Source organism: Lipophrys pholis (assembly GCF_963383615.2).
Source record: "Lipophrys pholis genome assembly, chromosome: 17".
Lineage (NCBI taxonomy): Eukaryota > Metazoa > Chordata > Actinopteri > Blenniiformes > Blenniidae > Lipophrys > Lipophrys pholis.
Window position 1 is genome coordinate 16,721,973 of NC_137643.1, and position 15,380 is coordinate 16,737,352.

The 15,380-nt window shown below is 42.2% G+C and overlaps 1 protein-coding gene across 2 annotated transcripts in view; it reads left to right on the forward strand.

Annotated features, from left to right (window-relative positions):
- The window catches only part of nhsl3 (NHS like 3), a 37,394-nt gene that overhangs the window by 14,019 nt on the left and 7,995 nt on the right, over nucleotides 1–15,380 (forward strand). The gene's annotated exons all lie outside the window — the stretch shown is intronic.

The window sequence follows — 15,380 nt, forward strand, 5'->3', positions numbered from 1 at the left end:
TCGTGTTACTTACTATCAGCTATCCTCGGTTCGGGGAGAGACTCAGCTGGCTTTCATCACTGGATACTCGGAGAGTGCCTTCGCTGAGATATGTGGAACGGACCGACTGATCAACCAATAAAACTGTAAACTTGAAATATCAGCGCATAGCCTTGAAATCGTTGAACTCCCCCTGTCTCCACATTCTGTATCTCTGCAGTCCCTCCTCTTTATGCAAACAATCTCCCTGACCTCGGACTGTTTCCCTGGAATTTATCTACCACCAGTCAGGAGGAGGTATTTGTCGGTGGACTCAGTAATATTAACACTGACCGCTCGCATAGAAAAGTCTTTCAATAGAACATGTGAGCGGGAGGGAGAGCGGGTCTGGAGGATATAATGGGAACAGGAGAGGAAAAATAAAACATGTTGCTTAGCCCTGTGTACAATTAGGCAACAAGGCTGCCTGCAGATTTTCCTGCCATTTTCATTACGACTGTCTTGTGCGGCGGGTTTGATATTGCATATTCCATTATCCTTCTTGGTGATGCTCGCCTAAGCCTTTTGATTTCCGTAAGCGGGGCTAAGGCGCTCTTCTTCCTGGTCCTCCTTTGAAGATTCCATTTACTGTCAAAGTCATGGACTCCCTGCAGAGAGCTTAGGCACCGTGCGGCTGGATAAAGAGAATGACGACTTTTTGTTTCTGCTATCTTCTCCTCCTACGCCTCGCCCCACCTCTTCTTCCAGCACCGCTCTGCTGACGATTTCCTCGCTGCTGCCTTCTGTTCTGTTCCACATGCGGCCGAGCGGTACCTGTAGCGGCAGGATCATCCTCGGCGTTACACATTTATAACCTCCCGTGGCTTTCTTTTAGTTTTGTCATCTCTTAAAAGCTGGGTTTTTTTTTTTGTTTTGGGAGAGCGACGATAATGTCAAAACCGACTTCTGTTCTCATTTTTTGCTCCACTTTCTGCCTGTCATCACTTTTCTCCTCCTTCTTGTGACACAAAGTCTTTTCTCAGGGCGAACGCTCCCAGCGAGGGGCTGCATGTTTCAGTCACTGTTATAGTTTTTTGTAAACTTGTCAGGTCTGCGACATATAAGATGCCGCAAAAGGTTATTACTCTCTTAAGTCTTAACGTCCCGTCCTCTCATTCCCTTTAGCCTCCAACGCTTTTGTCTTCTCGCCCTCAATGAAATCAATTTTTAGCAGTGTATAATCATGGTCGCAGTCTGCCTATTCTGGCCTTAAATGCAGCATGGGAAATCTTAGCTATTGGATGACAGCATGGACAATTTTCACTCGACTGATCTATAGCCATCGAGCTCCAAGCCAGCTCTATTTAAAAAAAGAAAGAAAAGAAAAAAAAAAGTGGACATGAGGAGATTCATGATGCAACAGCTTGCAATTCATCCCCCATTGCCGTTGTAATCAGCAGTCATATGAAGAAATTGAAATAAAAATGACAGAAGCAACTTTCAGATGCTTTTCTAGAAAAAAAAGAAGAAATTTTTAATCAAAATTCTAAATTTATGAAGGCAAAGCTGCTTGATGGATAGTGTGTAGTGTTTTGTTCATTCCCTATTAGTACATCAGCTTCCTCAGTGTGCACACCCATCACATTTGTGCCTTTTGTTTTAGGTCGTAAGTTGGATAAAACCTTATATAAGGTGGAAGAAGATCATTTGATCTTTAATAAACAGTATTAAAAAGGGAGATGGTTCAAAGAAGGAAAGCATTATATATATGTATATAAATAGTTTGTCTTTGGGTCTCAGTAACCTCTTCATGCAAACTCCCTGACTCATCACATGGTCAGGCTCCTCTGGCGGCTCAGTTCTGGACTAGAGAGACGTTTAATGAATGAATGCTAAAGAATGAGAATAAGATCATCTTTGAAACAATAAAAATTCTCAGTGTGACTATTGCCTCAGTTTGTTTGGTCAAACTTGAGATCGTATTCAAATGAATTGCTTGTAGCGCAACACTGCAACACTTTTTTTTTTTCCCCTGTATTGCAGATTGTAGTAAATTGGTTCCAAGTTCAATTCAAGCTGCGATGCAGAAAGAAAATTCTGCCACATCAGCCATAACTGAGAGCGGCGCTGGCCTCGTTACAACCGCGCTTTGCTGCTAAATTAAAACTTGTCAACAATTGTACATTACAAGTAGCTGAAATGACATTTGCAGGGTTAATAGGGTGTGCTGAATTGATTCCAACTCGACACATCTCACATCAGCTCTTAAGAACCATTTTCCATTTTTCCGAACCGAACACATTAAATAACTTAGTTTGAAGCTGAAGCTTTTGAGCAAAACAACAAAGTGGCACCTCAGCAGAAAAGCACATTTAATGAATAGCTTGAGAACAAGCTAAAGGCCAAATTAAGTTATTGGAGTTGCATTGAAATTGGGAACAAAAACAACATGGACCAAATGGTAATGTAGTGCAGTGGGACTTTATAAGTTGGAGGCTTGTTAGTACGCGTGTTAAATTATGAATTAAAACTGTTATTTTCAAGAAAAGTGTGTCAAACTAAAATTGTTACATCATTGTACATTTGTAGTGTCCTTGAAGTAATATGGTACCAGCCACATGTAATTATGTGTGACTGTGCGTCTGGCTTGAAAATGTCTTGCTTTTCGTTAACGGAGCTCAGTCAATTGGCTTCCTATGTTGAAACCTAAATTGAATTAGTGCATCAGATCATGCTGTCAAAGAGAACACGCTGACCTGTGTGTGTGACCTTCCCATTCAATGCTCATTATTCCAGTTCTGGACATGGAGAGAGGAGGGGGGGAGGGGGGATTTCATGCTTATCGTTTTGAAACAAGAACAAACTCATCCTTTATGTTGATGTTCGGCTTCATTATCTGTCAACACTGTAAAATCTCTGATTTAAAACTTGTGACTGTTTCATCGATTCATGGCTGAAGGAGAAAATGTTATCAAACCTGAAATTAGGATTCACTGAAAAGAAGTCGATCAGCAGTGTGGGAGGACTTGAAATTTCTGGAAAGTAGAGTTTCATTATGGTGCAGATATTTGATTTATTTTTTTAATGTATTAATTATAACACAAGGATACTTATGTGCAGTTTAATCATTCAGAAAATATGAATATCTGAGCCAAGTATCGAGATTCTCTGTGTATCTGTATGCAAATGCATGCATGTAATTATGTACATCGCATATAAACACAGAAATAGATATAGATATTTGTCTATTTGTATCCCTTTACACATATACACAATTTTTTTTTTTCTTATATGACAGTACCGTATAGAGGTGTCATTTATCACGTTGTCTATTTCTTTCATGTCATTCTGACAACACATATCATATAAGATGTTTATAATCTGCAAATATATTACAGTTGAAGTAGACAAACTAAGATTTTTGAAGTTTATTTGTCTTCTTGGAACTGAAATTAAAGTTAAACTATGTGATTATACATGTATTTATCTTTTTTCTTTGGGAAGTTTTGGAGCAATGATTAAACATTTTAAAGGTCACCAAGTTGCCCTGTAAGACTCAATAAACTTGTGAATTTGTGCTTTTTAGTCATATTTTAAAATTTTATCTGCACATTTCTTGTCCCACAACTCCAACAACAATGCTGCTCTTTGTATTTCAGAATTACCCAAAAAGTGGATGAACCTTGAGTTTCCATTGTAAATCTAACTTCTTGTTCACTTTAGCCTTAACTTTGATTTAGATTCAGTATTTTTGTCTGAGGCCACAAGCTTTCATGCTGCATTTGTTCATATTTACGAAGCTTTAAATTCAATCTCAGGCCTTGAAAGGACGCCTGGACTTCATTTCTCCGGATCAGAATCGTCCTTACCAGCGCCGCCACAAAGTCTGAAACACGAAGGCTGGTTCGTTCAAAACTTCAACGGGGAGGGTGAAGAATTCAACACTTCGGTTGAGGCAAACGCTTTTTGCACAGCAAAATAATTGACAAAACATTACGTTAACACAGTCACTCAAGTCAAAAACACATTGGAGTCAAACACGAGCCGTAATTACGGGTGTTGCGACACCTCGGATGTTTCTCGGTGCCAAGCAGATGGCGCCGAGTCGCTGCCAGTCTCTGTGGTTTTTTCCAAACTCCAATATTTGGCAGCAGGTTAACTCAAATCTTTTCACGCGGATTTACAAGTGTTTTCTGACTGATTTCAGTCAAGTCAAGATGATTTCGACTTGTTTACGTGAGGGGGGCTTAGTTCACAAGGCGTGTATGATGGGATTTCTCCGGGGGGGGTGGGGGGGGGGGGGGTGGAGCAGAGAGGAAGAGTGAGTTTCTGGGACACTGACGAAGGCTCACAGAACCAAGTGTTGTTCTCTGAGGGCGCGCGTCACTTGCACAAGCTGACGCACACAACGCTCGTTCACTCCACGTCGCTTTGCTTTAAACACTCACACATTGTTGCGCGGCCGACACATACTCATGTGTTCACTGCCGGCACATTAGTGTGGGGGCTTGTTACACGCGTGTTGCTGTTTATTGACAACGGGCCGCATGTGTTCGAGCCTAATGTGTCCGGTGTGATTCGGGTGACACACAGTCAAATGAAATAAGCTTCTCTGGGTCACATCCCACAGCTTGGTGAATACAATGGCAGTGAATCCGTCCGTCCGTCTTTTCAGGATTTGCTTCTTCTGGCTGCGTTGCAGAATACAGCGCTGGGGGACAACGCACGTACACGGACAATGCAGAGTCAGTTATGAACCCCACGAGCATGTTGTTGGCTTGAAGTTCAAGTATAAAGCATGCAAGCACAGGTAGAACATGCAAACACCATGGAGAAAAACCCTCAGGAATATCAACCACATCCACCATGCTGCCTATATCAGCACGTTGTTTATTTTTTCAATTTTTAAACATCAGAAACATCAATTTCTTAAATGAAATTGAACTTGATAATTATGATACTTTTCCCACTGTGACACTGAAAGAAACTACAGATTTTTAAGAGAAAATGTATTTTTTATGTATTTCATTTTGCTGAATTAAGTGTAATTTAACACGAAGCATGTACATTCAATTTCTTAATCAGCTCACAAACAGGTGGATGCTAAAGCTAAAGTTTTATTTTTTCCATTTTCAAATATTGTCAAATATTCCCCAGTTATCGACTAACCAAAATAAAATCAACTGTCTATGTAGTCCATGTACAAAAGAGAAAAGGGGATTGGTTCATAGAAAAATGCACAAAACAAAACCCATCAGTTGAACGACTGCAGAAACTCTATAAATGACATGGAAAACTACAGCAGATGTACATAATGAGATAAACCAGACCATGACATTTAGATTTGTGTGTCCTAAAAGCAAAAGAGGTCGAAGTTTAAACAGCTTCTACAAGTGAAACTATTTTGGAGGAGTTACTGCCCTTGGTGAATGAGTTCAGGCATTTTGGGGTCTTGAAAGTTCACGAGTGATGGTGGACAGAAGCAAAGAGACAACCAGCTGCACTGGAGCTGCGTCGATCATCATTTTCACACTGGTGATCTGTTACGATGAAGAATGAAGAGATCCGGTGTTCCTATCTTCATTTATGATCAGAACTTCTGGGCCGTGGCCTCAATAGCGAACATAAAACTTCAGATACAAAGTTTGCTAATTCACAGTTAATGATTCATGGGTGTATCTAACCAGGAGGCTGCCTCAGCCCCTCACTGAGGAGGTATTCTGGGTTGCTTTCAACATGATCGACAAATCTTTGACTGTGTGGTGGAATTATCCCAGTATGATCCAGGATCTCAGAGAAACGTTGTGGATTCTCTACCACAGTGAATTAAGGAAGATCCACATGCTGAAGAATCAAAGTGAGTAAAGTTGTTGACAGTGTGTATGTCACACTTTTGTTGTGTTTGGCTCAGAGGAGGACTCGAGATGCTAGAAACTGTCATTGGTGGCCCAAAGCCAATTCCCACATGAAAAAACAAAACAAAAACTAAGAACGCGAGAGAATTTCTGGAAAGTCCCAACACAGGAACTCACAAACACAGAAGACATCCAGTATAGACATCCAAGAACACTAAACATGAACCATGGCATCTTTCCATTAAAGGAGCTTGACAAATTTGGCTGAAGATCAGGAATAATGGACCAAAGTGTGTCACTACAGCAGGTCAATGGTCAGCCCAAATCTCCTGAAGTGTCGGATTAAAATTTAAAGGACATTCAGACAGATCCGATCCACTGATTATCCATAATATTATGAATACTATTGAAGTATCCGTTTTGGTTGCCAAATGCACAACAAACCGACATCTGGCTGATTTGTATACCGTGATATTACAGTATATCCCATCCTGAAATGGTTCAACCAGCGGCAAAACCATGAATGAAGTAGCAAGAATAATGTTCACAGACGTTACTGAAAGGTAATATTCAGTCTGAAAATGGATTTGGACTTCTGAGCTCATAGAGAAAGTCTTTATCATTAATCAGACGAAATGAGACTATTTTCCATCAGATGCATGACCTCAACTCCTGAATCAGTTTTTTTTTTCCTTCTGGCTACCGCTTGTAACACTCAAAGACGTACACAAACCGCTTCATAACATGAGATATATTCACATAGAGTTTAAATTCCACTCCACAGAAGTCCTGCTTTGTCATGTGGCCTCTTGGGAAAATTCACTGGCCCCTTGACTCAACTGGTATCTGCCTCCGTGTCCCAATAATCTGCAGTGTGTGTGTGACACTTGTGGTCTGTCTTCCCTCCGGGCTGCTTTTTTGTCTCGAGGCCTTTGCGTCGCTCCCCAGCCTTTCTCCGGGGTCGCCCAGGGGACTCCTGCGCTCACTCCCACGCAGCAATCAGAAACAAATAGATTTATTATCTTGTTTCGCAGATGAACGCGGCGGGTCAAAGCCGTCACTGCCGTGAGGCATCGCGATCCACCTCGGCTCTCGGTTTAGCTTCACACAAAGCTTTTCGGGTTGGAACGACAAGCTGCAAAAAATAAAAACTCCTTGAGGAAAAATACCCACAATCCCCTTATCAGGCAGCCAAAGAAAGAACAGCAGGGAGAGAGAGAGAGAGAGAGAGAGAGAGAGAGAGAGAGAGAGAGAGAGAGAGAGAGAGAAAGAGAGAGAGGGATCATTTAAAAAAAAAAAAAAGAGTGACAGTGACTATTTTTAGGCACGGTTGGAGCTGGAGCTGCTAAGTTTAGCGTCGTGTTTATGAGCCTGCCGAGGTGCAATCAGTCGCCTCAGCTCAGGTTTACAGCTCGCTTTCAGTTAAAAAAAAAACAAATGCAGGAGTTTATCTGCTGAGTTAACGGCAGGAGGCATGAGGTAAGGAACGGTTTTCAAGAAAATGTGATTGTCAAGTTTTGTTGTTTCTGCTGCAACATTCACGTCAAAGGTTTAGGTTGATGTTTCCTGCAGAGGACTGAACTTACCTGGAGTTTTAAAGTGTGTGTAGTTATTTTAACTTTTGTAAAGCTGACAGATTTTCACTTTTTACCGCCAATATATGCCCTTTTTAGCTTCATATATTTGTTACTAAATTTACTCTTTCATTTCCAATTCTACTTGCTTGGATTATTTCCTGCTTTTACCCTGATTTCAGATTTATAAATGTGGAACAAAACCACAAAGGAGTAAGATTTTATTTGTCTATCACCCATATAACAGGTAGTAGGAATGCAAACAAGTGGGCTCTGCAAATAAATGTAATAAATCAATGGCATAAAAAAAGAGGTGATGCACACACATTTTCAGAGTCACTAATTTAACCTCAAACGCGTGTTTTCGGGCTATGGAAGCTAATTACAAAATCCAGGAAAAAAAAGCCAAGCACAAGAAAAAACATGCACACGACACACCCCTACAACTTCAAACGTCAATACAAATCCCTTTTTGCACATTTTCAATAGGCAGATTTTCATTTGTGTTTAAAATTTGGTTTTCATGATATCGGAAATGCATTACTTGCGTACAGATGTGCAACTATCACACTCATGGTCTGTTTAATAGCTTTTAATTTGATCATATCACTGGTACTGAAGCAAAGCAGTGTGTTTTTAATAAGGATGAACGTTACATCTGCTCTCACATTGTATTTGCTGCGATTTCCTCTGAAAACTGAATATGGAAGAAAACGTGCTGAGAAATACTATTCTGTTAATCTTATCAATCGTTGCCCTTCCTGATGTACACCCCACACATGCTTTCAATGTTTCTTCATCGACTGCAAAAACTTTTATCAAGAGATCTCCTTCTTGAATGATAAACTAATGTTTGTTAAATGCAGTTTATCACTGTGAAATAGAGAAAACATTTTAAAATGCAAGAAAAGTGGAACACCATGTTAATATCTCAGTGGAAATAAGCCGTATTTATACTTTTCTTAGATTTTATCCTCACCAAATCACATTTACCCTTCATACACTTATTACTTCTGTTTTTAAATCTGATTTCCTAAATATGCTTTGATAAATTCACATCTGAGCGTGGTTTTGGAAAAAAACACTTCTTATAGAAACCACAGCCGGTTCAAATTTCAGCCACTGTAAACTTAACTGAAGCTCTTTCTGTTTGCTAATAAACCAACTGTTTATTTTTTTGAATCCGTCGAAAATAATACCACAGGGACTCGTTTTCTTTATCTGCACTCGTCCTGCTCTGGTTCTCTCTTGTACCCTCGTTATGGCTCTCCTGCGTCCCACCCAGAGGAAATCAGAAATGCATGTGATTCATGGGTAAAGACAGTTACTCTGCCTGGTGATTTATGTTCTCTCCGTTACCCTGTAACCTTCCACCGGTTCCCTCAGCCTCTCTTTACTGCCGATCGTTTCTTTTTTCTTTTTTTTTTTTGGAGTCCTCATGTCCTCCAGGCGACCACAGCGGTTTGGAGCTTCTGTTTTCATAATGCACCCATCTGTGGCTGTTAGCTCTCACCAGATAAAACGCAGTGACGGGCCTGATCTCGCAATTCGAGTTTCGATCTGAGCGGCCAAACCTGAATGGATGATTCCAGATTATCATAGCAGGATGCATGGAATATTTTTCCTTTATGTACTCGAGTATAGAGGTTAGCAAACTCTCTCTGGTTTGATACTCCTCAGTGGAAAGGGAGCTCATAACTCAAGTTCACCACAGCAGCCGCTGAATACAAATCAGGAGGGCAGCAACCATCTGAATAATGACGTGTGTGTGTGTGTGTGTGTGTGTGTGTGTGTGTGTGTGTGTGTGTGTGTGTGTGTGTGTGTGTGTGTGTGTGTGTGTGTGTGTGTGTGTGTGTGTGTGTGTGTGTGTGTGTGTGATGGGAGGTTTATTGCTGGTCACAATTTAACCCTCCGTTCCTGCACTCTGGCAGTTTCATTAGCTCTGTCCAGAGGGACGGAGAGTCAGTGAACAGAAACATCACTGTAGGCCCCCGTGGTCCATCTACTGACTATAACGCTGGAGATGGTTGTCTAGTCTGCGATCCCGTCTTAATGATAAAACACTCGTCATATTCAGTTTTTTTTCCCTCAATTAAATCCTTAACGAAAAAATTAAGTCAACAAGTCTTCTGTAAACAGAGATAAGCTGCCCAATGATAAATCCCAAGCTCTTGTCTTTCAAAATGAATCAGCTGTCTTCATGTCGTCCGCAGCTGTGATGTTTTGTTAACCCCTACAGGCACCTCATATGTGTAAATGGAAAAACAAGAGCACAGATCCCATTTTTTCAGTATTTTTCGTTCAACCTGTTTTTATGATATTTATTTTTTGACTTCACTGCCAGGTCCCTGCCCTCTTCATATCCCAGCTACATGCACTCTCACACCCTTTAATACCACCTAAACATTGGCAGTTTTGAGGCCCAGCTGGGCGTGATGTGGAAACCCTGCAGCCCGTCACGGTCCAGCGGCTCGTCTGCTTCACCTGACACTGAGGTTGAAGTCATGACAAAGCCGGTACAGCTATTCTCTGTCTGTGCTCTGCCCTCTTTACCTCCTTCACCTCCATGTGCAGAGGAACAGGGTGAGTCGAGGACATTAGATGAGCTAATACACACCATGTGGTCAAAGTATTCCAATAAGTGGGTTAGTGTCAGGCTTTGGCCTTGTTCAGTCCGTTGGGAGTCATATATTACGTTTGGCTGCAGTTCGTCATCAATACTGGGTGTGTGCGTGTGTGTGCGTGCGTGCGTGCGTGCGTGCGTGCGTGCGTGCGTGTGTGTGTGTGTGTTACAGTAAACAGACTCATCAGATAACCAGCTGTTTTCTTCCTTTCTTTGTTTAGTTTTTTTTGTTTGTTTTTTTGTTTTGCGGTCTAATGCTTGCAGTCCAAACTGAATCAGAAATGCTGGTATGGCACTCTCTAGTGGAGGAAGGAGTTATGTGGTACATGATAGATTGGATTAGCTCAAAGGAAAGCTCTGCCCGTGATTGTGTGTGTGTGTGTGTGTGTGTGGGGGGGGGGGGGGGGGGGGGGGGGGGGGGGGGGGGGGGGGGGGGGGGGTTATATGATGTGGAAGGGTTAAGGTTAAAGCCAGGACAAGAGATAAGCCATTAGTAGTTAACATGAGGCCCCTCAGGCCCTGCTACATGTCAACACAGCATGAAAAATATCGATCACAATCTCATTTGATTTCACTTCACATCTAGAATTTAAGATAATGCCTTCAGAGGTGCCAAGTTCAAACCAGACAGAGTTTAAAGTTATCATGATTAAATCATTTAGCACATGCATACCACTGTGTCGCTAAATTTAGTGTCTCTGCTGATTACGGTTGTACCTGACTGGAATTCATGATACGAATCAGTGCGGGAGAACAACTTGTCGGATCTTTATGGTTATTCTAAATGTGGCTCTAAGTAATGCAGCGTATGTTTTTTGGCCTCTGACATTTTAACAAGCTAGTTTTGTTGGCTGCCTGAACCCTGATTGTTCTTTCACAGACTATTTGACCTGCTAACAAGTCTGACAATCTGGTAACGTTGATTTATGTTATTATCTTTGGAGAACGGGGAAAGAAAGCGCTGCGTTAAACACTCCAGAGATAAATATTCTTGACTGGCCTTTTCCTTCGTGCCCAGATGATTAAACTTGGGAGTTTTTTGAGATTCTGCATCAGCATGAATTTAGCATATGTTGCTTTCCCCCTTTGTGATGAAGTGTGCTACAATGGTCTGTGCAGTGGAATGGTGGGTTGTCCGTGTTGAATCAGAGGCATGTGAAGCCTCGCCTCTCCCCTCTGCCCTCTCCCCCAGGACCAGATGGTGTCTCTTTAGGCCTTCTAATGAATATTGATATGAGGGGTCTTGGCTAACAACAGGGGGTGACATAGGCTGGGCCAGAGACCCCCAAAACTGGCACATAGTAAAAGTCTGCTGTGAAGGCGACAGCGAGAGGAAGAAAGGGAGTGTTTGGTACTTAAAGGGCCACGCCACTGCACAACAAAGCTCTTTTCTCATGCACGTAAGCTCCCGCGTGTCACATGTTGTTAAACTGTTTGGCAGAAATTAAAATAGATTAGGACTTAATGAGTGTCAATTGATTGGCTGAGGGATGTCGTGAAGAGACTAAGTGAAGATATGGCGCCAAGACATGTCATGAGCGAGAGTGACATTCGATGGACAAATGTCATGAGCGCGGTAGTGCAAGTTAGATGGACAGGTTAAGCTACTGGCACAGTTAATCCTCTGGCATGATTCCCATGCTCAAAGCTTCTCTCCTGTATGGCTCGTCTTATTCCGGGTCAGACTGACCAGCTTAGGGTTCTGGCTGAACAGGCCAGAACCCTAAGCTGGTCAGTCTTAACCCCGAGACACAGAGGGTGCAGATTTCTTCACTGGTCGAGCTCAGAAACTTCCCCATCTCTATTTTCTAGTGCCAGGAGAGACGGCGGGTGATTGTTGAAGGTAATTGCATTAAACCCTCCAGCTGGTCTGGGCCAGCTGCAGCCCCCCTGCGGTGCCACTTCATCAGCGAACAAACATCCATTCACTGAGCGCAGAGATCGAAGGACTGCGTCTTCTGGAAAAACTGTCCCGGGTCATGGAGCAGGTTGTTTGTTTGGCCAGAATCAGCCTTTTTATCCCCCCAAAGTCGTGTTGTATTTCATACCCTCTGCCGTTTGTCAGGAAACATTAGCAGGCGTAGAGAAAGTCATCCTTTGCAGAAGATGAACTGTGGCCATGTCAGCTATTTTTAGCCCAGAGTAGACTTTTAGTTGGCTGTGAGGCTAAGAGGAAGAAAGAAAAGGCATGAGACAGAGAAAGATGTGAGGAGGGAAGAGATTGGCAGAGACAGAGGAGGAGGAAAGAGGAGACAGGAGAAAGTGATGCACCGATATGGAGGAGGACAATACGGAAAGTACATGAAAGGGGCTGTTAAGCTTCTTCCTGTGAGGACGCAACCTCTACTGTCAAATGCAGCCCCCGTAGCCCTTTGATAATGAGATACAGCTTCAGACAGACGCACAACGCTGAGGGCCTCCATTAGGGAAGAGACAATGACAAAGAGAACTTTATAACTGTCAAATATATCAGCGATTATAAGATAGTTTGGTCCACAGTCACAGACATTTAAAAATTTGAAATAGTTAATGCATGAAAGAGTGTTTCTAGTGCTACAGGTAAGGTATTCCTACTATAATACACACATTTATTATAATAGAACTATAAAATATAGATTTTTCAAGACATTTATTATCTTTTATTCTGATGCATTTTTGTTTATATTTATTTCTCAGTGTATGAATTAATTAATTTATTTGGATTTTCTGTGCATACAAAATAAAACATACAATTATATATTCATCATTTTGATAACATGACAAAAAAACCCAGAGGATGACACAAAAAAAGTCATAGATAAGACTTATTTCGGTTGTGGTCCTCATAAATATAGAATCCATATTCAAGACAGCTGATGTCTTTAAATGAATGATATTCCTGAAATTACAAGCATGTTCTGTATATATGAGAAGATGTGAATAAACTTTTTTCTGAAATTATGTTGCCACGTGACTTGTTTTATGAGTTTTCTGGACTTTACAATATCTGTCACTATGTTTGGGATAACTTAATCTATTCTGGCAAGTGAAATGTATTCAAACTAATCAGTATGAGGAGGATGTGAGTGTGTGTGTGTGTGGGGGGGGGGGGGGGGGTTCGTCATGAGTGCGTCCTCACACGTGTCTGCCTACATTGTGTGAAGTGGGGGGCGGCTGCCTCCCCAAAGCCAAACTTTGACAGCTGTTTTGCTGGTGGGGGGGGGGTCATCATTTGACGAGAGAGAGCGAGAGAGAGAGAGAGAGAGAGAGAGAGAGAGAGAGGGAGGATAGGGAGGATAGGGGGAAGGGAGGAGAGTATCAGACTCAGGGATAAGGCAGCTGGGACAGGCTGCTTTGGCTGGGAGCAGATCTTATTGTGCACTTGTCCTCCTCAAGTCACTCAGACACTCGGCAGGAGCATCTACGGTCACGAGCTGACAAACCTGCAAAGCCTTTCAGTCCCATTTACTATTGAGAGCATTTTTAGATTCTCCGTTGTAAATCAGATTTTTCTCAAGGCTGACAGAAAGAGGACTTCGGGATCCCCGACTTGCTTTTCTACTGTTTTGATCTTGAATCTGCTATGGCGCTGGTGTAGGCATGGTTGTCTACTTGAGGAAGAGCATCCACTCGCTGCTGTCAGTCTTCAAGAAGAAGGGTGAGTGCTGCCTCAGGTCGAGGAAATCAGTTAGCAGACACATTGGTTTTAGGTTCCTGGATGCTTACTTTGTTTTGATTGCAGTTTGAGAACCTTAACTTAAGTTATACGACGAAACATACAGATAATTTTAGCCTGCATTTGCGTTAGAATCAGACAGTAACTCTATCAGACACACTCATACACACACACACACAGACACTCAAGTATTAGCATTGAACACAGTTTTCGGGGGTCTTTTCTAATGAGATAAAGAGATTTACTGGCTTATATGGCGATCGTCTTAATCAAGCAGAATCCCTGAACCTCCCCTGGGGGTCTGGCAGAGTCTCAGAGAGGGGTACTTTGCCAGTTAACTCCTGCTGGTGGTTACTGCACCTCATGTGACCAGCTTATGTGATGAGATGTCCACAATAATGTCTTATATTTAGACGGTTCATGCCACATGATTTCATGGGGGAAATCATGTGGCATGAATACAGAAGAACAGGGTGGAGGCGTCTGGACTCATTCTGTCTTTGAAGTGACAAAAGAGGGAAAGGAGACGCCTCACGTGGACGCTTGCTTACCAAAGCTTGGAGGAACTTTACATGCCTGCCCTCCCAGAGGCCATGCTCCAAGCATGAGACTCATTACACTCTTCTGTTGTGCTTTGTGTGCGTCTCGTAGTCCTGCAATAATAGGCCGATTGACAATCATACCCACATGAAATGTCCTGCTGACAAGCCATCTAAAGCCACAGAAGTCAAATTTTCTTGAGTGCTCACACCACAAAATGAGATGTGTAGACAACAGTAAAACCGGATTCAAATCAAGGCAGTTTCCACTTCCACAGCCACACCCCACACTCAAAGCAATAGATCACAAAGACAGACCTCAGCTGAGTTTAAACCATCAACAAAAAGACAAAATATATACGTACATTTATGACCTTTGGTCATTTAAAGTTTACAAATCTCAGCACAGTGTGTTCAGTCTCAGCCATTAACTTTGCCAGTATGGTCAAGTGGTTGGGGTGAGTTGCGTTAATGCATTAATATTGAAATCTCATTTGTTCTCAACTGTTTTTTGGGTATGCCGTCTGACATTACCAAAATCCACTCTGAAGGTGAGCTTGGCCTATTTGTCACCCAAGAGGTCTCGCAGCAGGCGGTCCGGTTGTATCCTTACACCCCCGCCTCTTTCTCCCTGACGAACAAGCAAAGAAGCAGAATACTTGCAAGAGATTAGCCAGGCCAATGGTTTACTGCCGAAAGCCTCGACCAGACTGGGACTTCTGCCCACTGTACTTAGCTGAGGAGATTTGATGAGTGTGCCGTGTCAAAGGTGCACTGATAAGCGTGAGCTCTCGCCAGGTGGATGTGTGAAGGATTCACAGTTGGCCAGCAAACACCTGTTGAGTGTGTTGACGTTTGTCCTGAGAGAATATTGAGAAACTAGTCCAAAGACATTATTCTATTTCATTTATTTATTTTCCACAATTTCCCATAAACAACAAGGATTTTGATATGTGCATGAATTTGCAAAATTATGAAACAATGGACACCCGAAAAAGCTTTGAGCTTATCATGCAGGGGTCCAACACACCACCACCCAGTGCATCTTGTCCTGTACATTAACCAAAAATGGCTTAACCACAACCAAGTCCCTCAGACATCACTAGAGAGTAGAGATGAATGAGGACTAATGTGTGCAATATATACACATACATAGATACATACATAACTCTCCAG